At 39.1% G+C, this 9,233-nt stretch overlaps 1 long non-coding RNA gene across 1 annotated transcript; it reads right to left on the reverse strand.

Annotated features, from left to right (window-relative positions):
• Window positions 1-3,722: 3,722 nt before the first annotated feature.
• Window positions 3,723-4,775, reverse strand: LOC149210211 (uncharacterized). The gene is made up of 3 exons (XR_016252279.1): window positions 4,716-4,775; window positions 4,488-4,565; window positions 3,723-4,355 (listed from the first exon to the last, which is right to left on the reverse strand). It is a non-coding gene; the product is annotated as an uncharacterized LOC149210211 (long non-coding RNA).
• Between the last annotated feature and the right edge of the window lie 4,458 nt (window positions 4,776-9,233).

A 9,233-nucleotide genomic window follows, 5' to 3' on the forward strand; every position in this document is an offset into this window, starting at 1 on the left:
ACTACGAATTTGTAGTACTACCTTTCGGTTTGACCAATGCACCTGCTACCTTTATGTGTATGATGAACAGCGTGTTTCACAGGTTTCTGGACAAGTTTGTACTGATATTCATCGACGACATTTTAATATATTCTCGTTCCCAGCAGGAACACGAAGAGCACCTGAGGTTGGTGTTACAAACTCTTCGAGAACATCAGCTATACGCTAAGTTCAGCAAATGCGATTTCTTCAAGGAGGAAATTCAATATTTGGGCCACGTGATTACTAAAGAAGGAATTGCAGTCGACCCTGAGAAGATAAAATCTATTATGGAGTGGCCCATACCCAAAGACGTTGCTGATATCAGATCCTTTATGGGGTTAGCCGGCTATTACCGGAGGTTTGTGGAAGGCTTTTCTAGGATAGCCTATCCTATTACTTCATTGCAGAAAAAAGGTAAGGCATTTAGGTGGACACCAGAATGTCAGTAGAGCTTTGACCACTTGAAACACTTACTCACCACTGCACCCATCCTGAGGATAGCTGATCCTAATAAGGATTACGTGGTGTGCACCGATGCAAGCAAGGAAGGTGTGGGAGGAGTATTGATGCAGGAAGGAAAAGTAATAGCGTATGAATCAAGGAAACTGAAAGAGCATGAGCAGAGATACTCTGCTTACGATCTAGAATTAACTGCTGTTATTCATGCGCTGAAAATGTGGCGACATTACCTCCTTGGGAGGAAGTTTCTGTTGTTAACAGATCATCACAGTTTGACGCATTACTTCAGCCAACCTACCTTGAATGCGAGACAGGGCCGTTGGGCAGATTTTCTAAGTGGGTTTGACTTTGAAATAAAGCATTTAAAGGGCAAAGAAAATCGGGTGGAAGATGCATTAAGTCGAAAGGTTCATTGTTTATATGAACTTTCAATCAGCAAGTGGCAGAGTTCGCTGGTTGAACAGATAAAAGCAGCAGCAAGTCATGATTCTGAATACCAGCACTTAAAACAGCAAGTACAACAATCTGTTAATGAAATATTACAGCAAGGCTATACACTAGATAGTGCAGGAATGCTGTGTTTTAATAAGAAATTGTATGTACCTGATTCAAATGACCTTAAGAGGTTGATTCTAAATGAGTTCCACATCAGCCACTACACTGGCCACCCAGGGTACCAAAAGATGGTCACGGCGCTCAAGAAAGAGTATTACTGGCCAGGAATGAAGAAACAGGTAGTTGAGTACTTGGCGCGGTGTTTGGAATGCCAGCAAATTAAAGCTGAACATCAACATCCAGCAGGACTGTTACAGCCTTTGCCTATTCCGGAATGGAAATGGGAAACCATTTCCATGGATTTCGTAACCGGGTTGCCACGAACAAAGAAGGGCAACGATTCTATCATGGTAGTGGTTGATAAATTAAGTAAAGCAGCGCACTTTATACCTGTGCAGTCCACTTTCAGGGCAGTACAAATTGCTCATCTCTTTATGCAAAATGTGTTCCGGTTGCATGGGTTGCCAAAGGTAATTATATCAGACCGTGATGTGAAATTCACTTCCACCTTCTGGAGAACATTGTTTGCTGAGTTGGGTACTCAGTTGAACTTTAGCACGGCCTATCACCCGCAGACCGATGGTCAAACTGAGCGAGTTAATCAGGTATTGGAAGACATGTTGAGGGCGAATGTGATGCTAAAACCAAGTCAATGGGAAGAGTATTTGCATCTGGTCGAATTTTCTTACAACAATGGGTATCACACCTCAACCCAGCTAAGTCCCTTTGAGGTCCTGTATGGGTGAAAGTGCCGCACACCCTCAAGTTGGGGTGGACCTGAGGACAAGCTGAGTTTGGGGCCAGAAATGCTTAAAGACATGGAAGATATGGTGAAAAGAGTGCGTGCAAACTTAAAGGCTGCACAAGACAGACAGAAAAGCTTCATGGACAGGAAAAGAAGATTCACAGAGTATAAGGTTGGTGACCATGTGTTTGTGAGGATTCAACCCAGAAGGAGCACACTGCAATGGAGTGGGTGCGCCAAGCTGGCCCCTCGATACTTTGGACCTTTTCAGATCTTGGCTAGAGTGGGGCCAGTGGCCTATCAGCTTGCCTTGCGGAGCCATATTAGAATTCACAACGTGTTTCACGTCTCTGTCCTAAAGAAATATGTATATGATCCCAAACATGTGATCCAATGGCAAGATGTTCGGGTAAGAATTAACCTCGTTGATTATATGTGTCAATATACTTAATGGAAGACTGATTAAGGATATTGATTGTCTGCAGGTCGAACCGGAAGGCGAGGTTCTGGTCGAACCACAGAGCATTCTCGACCGGAGAGAAGTGCGGCTGCGGAAACGGGTTATTACCAAAATTAAAGTGCTGTGGCAGCACTACGGGCCTGAGGAGGCCACTTGGGAAGATGAGGAGCTTATAAGGAGAGTGTACTCGGACTTATTTAATGGGAATAGACATCGGGACGATGTCCAATCCCAGGGGGGGAAGATGTAATGACCCCGTAAAATCTTGTAATGATAAAAGTTACCATGGTAGAAATTAGTGTGAACTACTAACTAATATTGTTAAAAGATATTATTTTTTATTATTTATAAATGGAAGATATTTTTATAAATGTTGGCAGTCTCCTAAGGGAGGAGTTGGATAAAGAAACAGTTATGAAAACTGAAAAGGAAAACTAACCCTCAGCCAGGAAAAGTCCTGGGAGGGAAAGTATCCCGGTTCTGTTGGGACAGAGAGGGAGAGGAAAAATTCGGAGTGAAAAGAAAACAAAGGAAAAGGGTTACGTCTGGTGAGGACCAGATAACCTAGGCACTGAGGTGCTGGAGTCTTGCTGAGGGCTGCAGGACAGCTCGGGGGGAGAATCCAGTGAATTAATGGATCTCATGGCTGGGTGGATAAGAGCAATTATATGACTACAGGTGAACATCTGGAGCATTAACTTCTGTAGCTGGCGAACCAGGTACGAATTAATCACCAGATTTAGTCTTTTCCTTAATCTATGTATTAGAAATTTAGAAGGAAATGAAAACCAGTTCTTTGTTGCTTATAAAAGTAAAAGTAAGATTACTGTCAATAATCAGTGCTAAGAGTATGCTAGTGCTAGTTATTAAGCAAGGAAACAGAGACTGTCCACTGTAAACATTACAGGTAAATATAGGAAAACTGATACATGTTATAAGTACTGGAATGGTGCTTACAGTCTATCTGATATAGACATTATCTGATATAAATATAGACATTGCGAGGTAGGCATATGTAAATTGATGTTTATTAACAGGATAGAAATGAATGCACGCATCTGCATAGCAATTGTGAATATGCTATAAACATAGGAAACTAAAGCAGTTCTAGAAATAGTACTGTGTTAATGGAAATGCATAAAATAAGTGCATATCAAGCTGTGTAACAACGGAAGAACTCTCTGCACCGTGATAGCCGGGGACTATCCGGAAAAACAAATGAATCTGGGCGATTCTAAAATATCCATAATAAGAAACTAAAATAACCCTGTTGTCATAATGTATAACGAAGCGGTAACCGAGGAGTTAATCCTCTCAATACCCAGAATACACTTTACATTTATACGAATCAGAAGTTATATTAACAGAAAGAATATAGCATAAACTTGGAAACAGGGGTTTCCTTTCTGATGAAGAAATACGTTAAGCTCGAAACCATGAATATTTACATAAGTTTGAACAGTAAATACATGCCATTGCAGAAGGAATTATTAACTGTATGCCATAACCTAGATGCATGTGCTCAGATTATGGGTCGATACCAATATCCATAAGGTAGCATGATGCTTCCGGATAAAAGAACTCCCGCAGTAGAGACACAACCATACGGTCATTGTCCTAAGGACAAGACTCTTGAATATTACAGGACTGTCAATAAACCCTAAAAAAACATTGGTAACAGTGAATTTCTTCGAGCTCAAACATGACTATGGTACGATGCAATACGCATAGCAAAATACACAGGAAAGATTCCAAGAACTGTAAGTGAATTAATGAGCATATAGTATTCCATGGACGAACAGATGACTCTATATTAACCGAAACCTTATGAATATCGGCTGTGTATTAAACAAAAATCTAGAGCGACCATGTTTGCATAAAATTATAGACATCAGTTTAAAATCCAGTATTATGAGGAGATAGTCAGAATGTCAGCCTATGGACCGTGAATCGAAGGGTTCCTGCCATGAGATAGTGACCCTTAGCATGTAAATACAATCAGGACTTGGCGTGACACCAAACATCTAGTAACATAGGAATAAAGACCTTGAGAACGCTGGTACCGGCATGGAAGGGCCGACCACATTCGAACCAGGGTTTGCCGGAAATATAACCCTGAAGCATTAAGGAAAACCTTGGTAAGGGATTCCTTCATCTCTTAGAACCGATTCCATACAGCACTCACAAAATATCTTTCACCCTTCAACCCGAAAATCAGTTCATGCTTAAACAGCGATGGGTAAATACCTGGAGAAGCCACGGTAGTCTACCATTGTTGAATGGCTACGGTATCGTAGCAAACCCTCGACGCAGTGGAACCAGTCCCTAGCACAGTGGAAGCAGGGGGATTAGTTCAATACACTATACACATGAAATAATATGACCGTAGAACACCATGAGGACTCTATTTATAACCTCAAAACAATCACAGAAGAGTAATACAGTTGGCGGTCTTGGTATAGGGTTTAACATTACCTAAAGGAAGTGTCGCAGAGCCGGTAGCTGCAGCAAAAGGGCCACCGCCGAGCTAAACAGACTCCACCATGCGGAGAAATGTGCAAATGGCAGTGGAAAAATAGCTCAGCGGCTTATAAACCATCAGTAAACCCTTAGTTGAATCCGAACCCTTGGATCTCCTCTTACCATCCTCACCGTCCATCAACTGGCGCGTAAACCCTAGCACATTATCACAAGTTTCACGTGGCCTCAGCACGGTAGGTCTGCCACCTGGAGCGGGTAGGTAAGGTAAGAGAGGCTCCGTGCATGGGCTGGCACCGATGACAGGAGTTGACATTAATATAACCAAATGTGTTAAGGTTGCCATATGGACCATAAACCGTATAAGAGGGAGAGTACTTGTAGTCAACAACACCCGCGAACATTTAACACAATGCACGTCTTTATACATATATAGGATTAAACCATATGTATGAATGATAAAGTAGTTGGGACCAGGAAGTGATTTAAATTTTTTTTTTATATACGTTGATAGATCGTGACATAATGTGTAGGTGGCTTTTATAAATTATGGGGTTTGAATTCCTTTATAATCAAAAATTTAAAATATGATTTTTGGATGATTGTAATGTTTTAATTGTATGGTATTTTGTATTTGTATTTATATTTATATGTAAAGGAATGAGCAATTGGGTTGGTAGAGGAATGAACAATTTGATTGGTTTGGTATTAGAGAGACATTAGTAGCTATCACTATGATCTCTAAGTGTTTACATATGCATTTTCCACAAACATATAACACTTTATTCTCATAACAATCCCCCAATTAAATTACCGTTCCCCTCTAAAACTTACATTGTATTGTATTTTGAAGCATAAAAATAATTCATATTTTAAAAAACTTTTATGATATTCAAATTATGTAAAGTTAACAACTTAAAATTTTTAATCAAATTTTAAATAAAATTTATTAAAAAATTACTAAGCATACCCAAAAATCATCTCATTAAACTATTCCTTTTATAAATTATTGCGTATTAAATTAATGTTGCATAATAATTTTAAAATTTATAATATTTATAATTAATATTATTGAATCTTTAATTTAAAATTATTGATGACATGATAATGATTTATTTCGAGGGAGACCAATGAGGTCTATTGACACTTAAGAAATTGCAAAATTGTTTAGCTTTCCTAGATCACTATAGTTTTGCTAACTTAATAAGTCAAGAAGGTTGGTGTTGTCGTGTGTTTTGTAGATGGGAACATACACTAGTAAGAGCTAGGAAATTCAAGACAAAGTATTTTTCATTTCAATCCTCTCACTATCTCACACATAGATTATTTCATCCAAAGGTGTTTTGGGAATATACCAACACATTGTTGCACATAGAAGCAGCTGGTGGGAGTTCGTTCTTATTTATGTTCATTTTCTTCAATGCATTGGTGAAGACAGAGATAATTCTAGATAGCTCCTTCTCCTCTCTAACTCGAGTTAGTTCTTATTAAAATTCATTTTCTTCAATGCATTTGTTGACACCTAAACCTCATGATTGGGTGAATATAATGTAAATAGATAAATAAGTAATATGAATAGTCATTAGGAGATGAAGTGAACAGTCTCTTCCTCATGTATTTAATTAAGACCTACTTGAAGGAATATACACGAATCAATTTTGGTTGAGGACTTACTGCCTGGTCTGACTTGGTATCAAAGCTAGCTCCCAAAACAGTTGTAACTCCCATTTGCCTAATGCTCTCTGTCCACTGTCTACTACACTCTCTATCCCCTCCACAGTAGCTGTTGTGTGTTGTATGCTCGTCCATTGGCTGAACACTGCTCATTACAACGCTAGCCTAACATGAGTTGAACTATCTTGAGGAACTATCTGGCTCTCCATATCTAAAACCATTACGAACACTACTCGTTGATGTTGCTCCATATCTAAAACCTTTTTGGCTCCTCCGGAGCTCGTGCAGATTACAGAGAAACCCTAGCCTCATGGATTCTCGATCAAGATCTACACAGGCTGTATACAGTCTTAGCACATTCATTGAGCTGCAATAGGTTTCTTGGAACTCTTTTTTTCGTGCCTCTTGCGAGTTTCACAGGTTTTTGTTTGATTGTATTTTGAGAGTTTTTCTTTGCTTCGAGGGTTTTGTTTTCCCGTTTTTGTCCCCTTATTCTTTCAAGACATCTCAGAATGATGCACAGCCCTCCGCTCTGCATCATGGATATCCACACATGATGTTTTGAACCAAAACCTTAATCTAGTGTAAACGTCGATGTTTGTGATCTGCTACGTTGAATTCTTGGTAGTGATTCTTCACACTGATAAGATTGTCTCTTCGCCCATCGATTAAGAGCAGAGTTGTGCAGGATCTGTCTAATTTTTCAAATTGTTCCGGATAGGTAAATAGCATTGTGGGTTATGAATCTGTGCTTGAACTTCCAGCCACATGTGCCACCCTTGGTCCATGCATCAATGTCAATGCCACACTCATCACCACGCTGAATGTCCATCAGCAGAAGCAGAGGAGTGGCTCCACGAAAATTCAAGCCCAACGCTGATGCATCCAGCTACTTTATAGACAATGTTTTTTCTCAAACTATCTACTCTCCCTATATTTTTTTGCAATATGTTTAATACATATTAGAAAAGCTGTTAGTGTATGCTGATATTGTGCAAAAGTCGAAGATTACAAGATTTGTGTCAGATATGCGAAACCCATGTGCATTTGATTTGATGTGATATTAGGTTCATGAGCTACAACATAGTTAATGTGACGGCATCAGGACTAGAATGGCTTCCACGCACTAGCATCATCTACCCCTCAAATATTTGGGAATCGGGTTATATAAATTTAAGTGTAATTATCTATTTTTGGTACACTGACTGCATATTGGTATATGAGGAAGAGATTTGAAATCTTTTGAGAATGCCTAGCTGATCTATGTTTTATATTTTCCTTAAAGACAAAGACAGTACATGGAGAAAATGCGCTTTTGAAATTTGATTTAAAAAAAAAATTACCACTAGAAGTACAATTTTACTGTATATTGGCAGAATTATTTTTCTATCAACAGAAGTAATTTTTTTTTACAGAATGCATTCAATCTTATCCATGGTGGGAATAGTTCTCATTGGAAAGGAGAACTATCCTAAATGGTCCCAGATGATAAAACAAACCCTAATTTTCAATGAGTTATGGAAATGCGTTTGTGTCAGAGATGGAGACAATGAACCAGTACAGCCTACCTCAGACAAAGAGCTCATCATTTTGGAAGACAAGAACAACAAAGCTTATGCATTAATCACAACATCTATAAATGAAGAGGTGAGTCACCATATTTCTTCATATTCAACTGCATTTGAAGCCTTACAAAAGCTGAAAGAACTCTATGACTCGCATTCTCCACTTGAAGTTGTTCAACACATGATTAAACTCTTCACTCTTGAACTGCAAAATAATGATCCTCTTGCTATTGCATCTGAAGTAAAGTCTATAATGCATGATATCAAATCCACTAAGGTTGAATTGTATGTAAAGTCTATGATGCGTGATATCAGGGCACTTTATCCTACTTACTTCAATTATCTTGAGTCATTGCAAGCAAATGGAAATCTCAAAGATATCACCTATGACTCTCTTGTGAAAAAGTTTGCTGAAAGAGAGAAAGCTTTTGGAAAGAAGAGAGACCCTGAATCTTCTAAATAGGCTGTGTGCCTTGCTCATAAAGAAAAGCATCCTACTCAAGATTCTTCAAGAGGAAGAGGTGGTCGAAGAGGAAGAGGAAGATATTTCAGAGGCAGGGGGCAGACACTCTCGAAGAGAAAAGGCAGATTTGCACTGCATTCGCTGCAAAAGAAATGGATCACATGATGCCTCTACATGCAAGCCATCATGGGACAAAATTAAGAAGAAAATAAACCAACAGAAAGGTAAAACTAATGATACAGACAAAGGTAAAGCACCTGAATCTGCTCACTATATTGTGGCACAATGTAATATTGGAGTAAATGAAGATTTATTTCATGCTTCACTTTCTTCTTGTTAAAATGATTGGTTGCTTGATTCAAGAGCAACCTGCCACATGTCTCGTAGAAAAGAATTTTTTTGACGAATTTACTGACAATGTTGATGGAGCAATATACTTTGTAGACAAATCAAAAATCAAGCCATCGGGGCTAGGCACAATCAAGCTTAAACTACCTAGCCTTCTAGACTTTCTTCTGCATCATGTTCTATATCTCCCACAGCTCAAGAGAAACTTGTTGTCCTTTGCTTACATCCACCAGCAAGGTCACTCCATTCATATGTTTGATGGCAAGCTTGAGGTGAGAAAATCATCTTACCACTCACTTGTCATGAGGGGAATAGAAGAAGAAAGGCTTCTCAAGCTGCAAGGAACCTCTTCTCGTGCACAACATTTCTCATACAATTCTCATCATGAAGAAGGTACTCTTCCATCAAGTTTATTATGGCATGCTAGATTTGGACATTTAAACTATGACAGCCTCCGCTTGTTGA

Source organism: Pinus tabuliformis, chromosome 1_2 (genome assembly GCF_031772625.1).
Source record: "Pinus tabuliformis cultivar Carrire ecotype Pingquan chromosome 1_2, CPIR1, whole genome shotgun sequence".
In the NCBI taxonomy this organism is placed as follows: Eukaryota; Viridiplantae; Streptophyta; class Pinopsida; order Pinales; family Pinaceae; genus Pinus; species Pinus tabuliformis.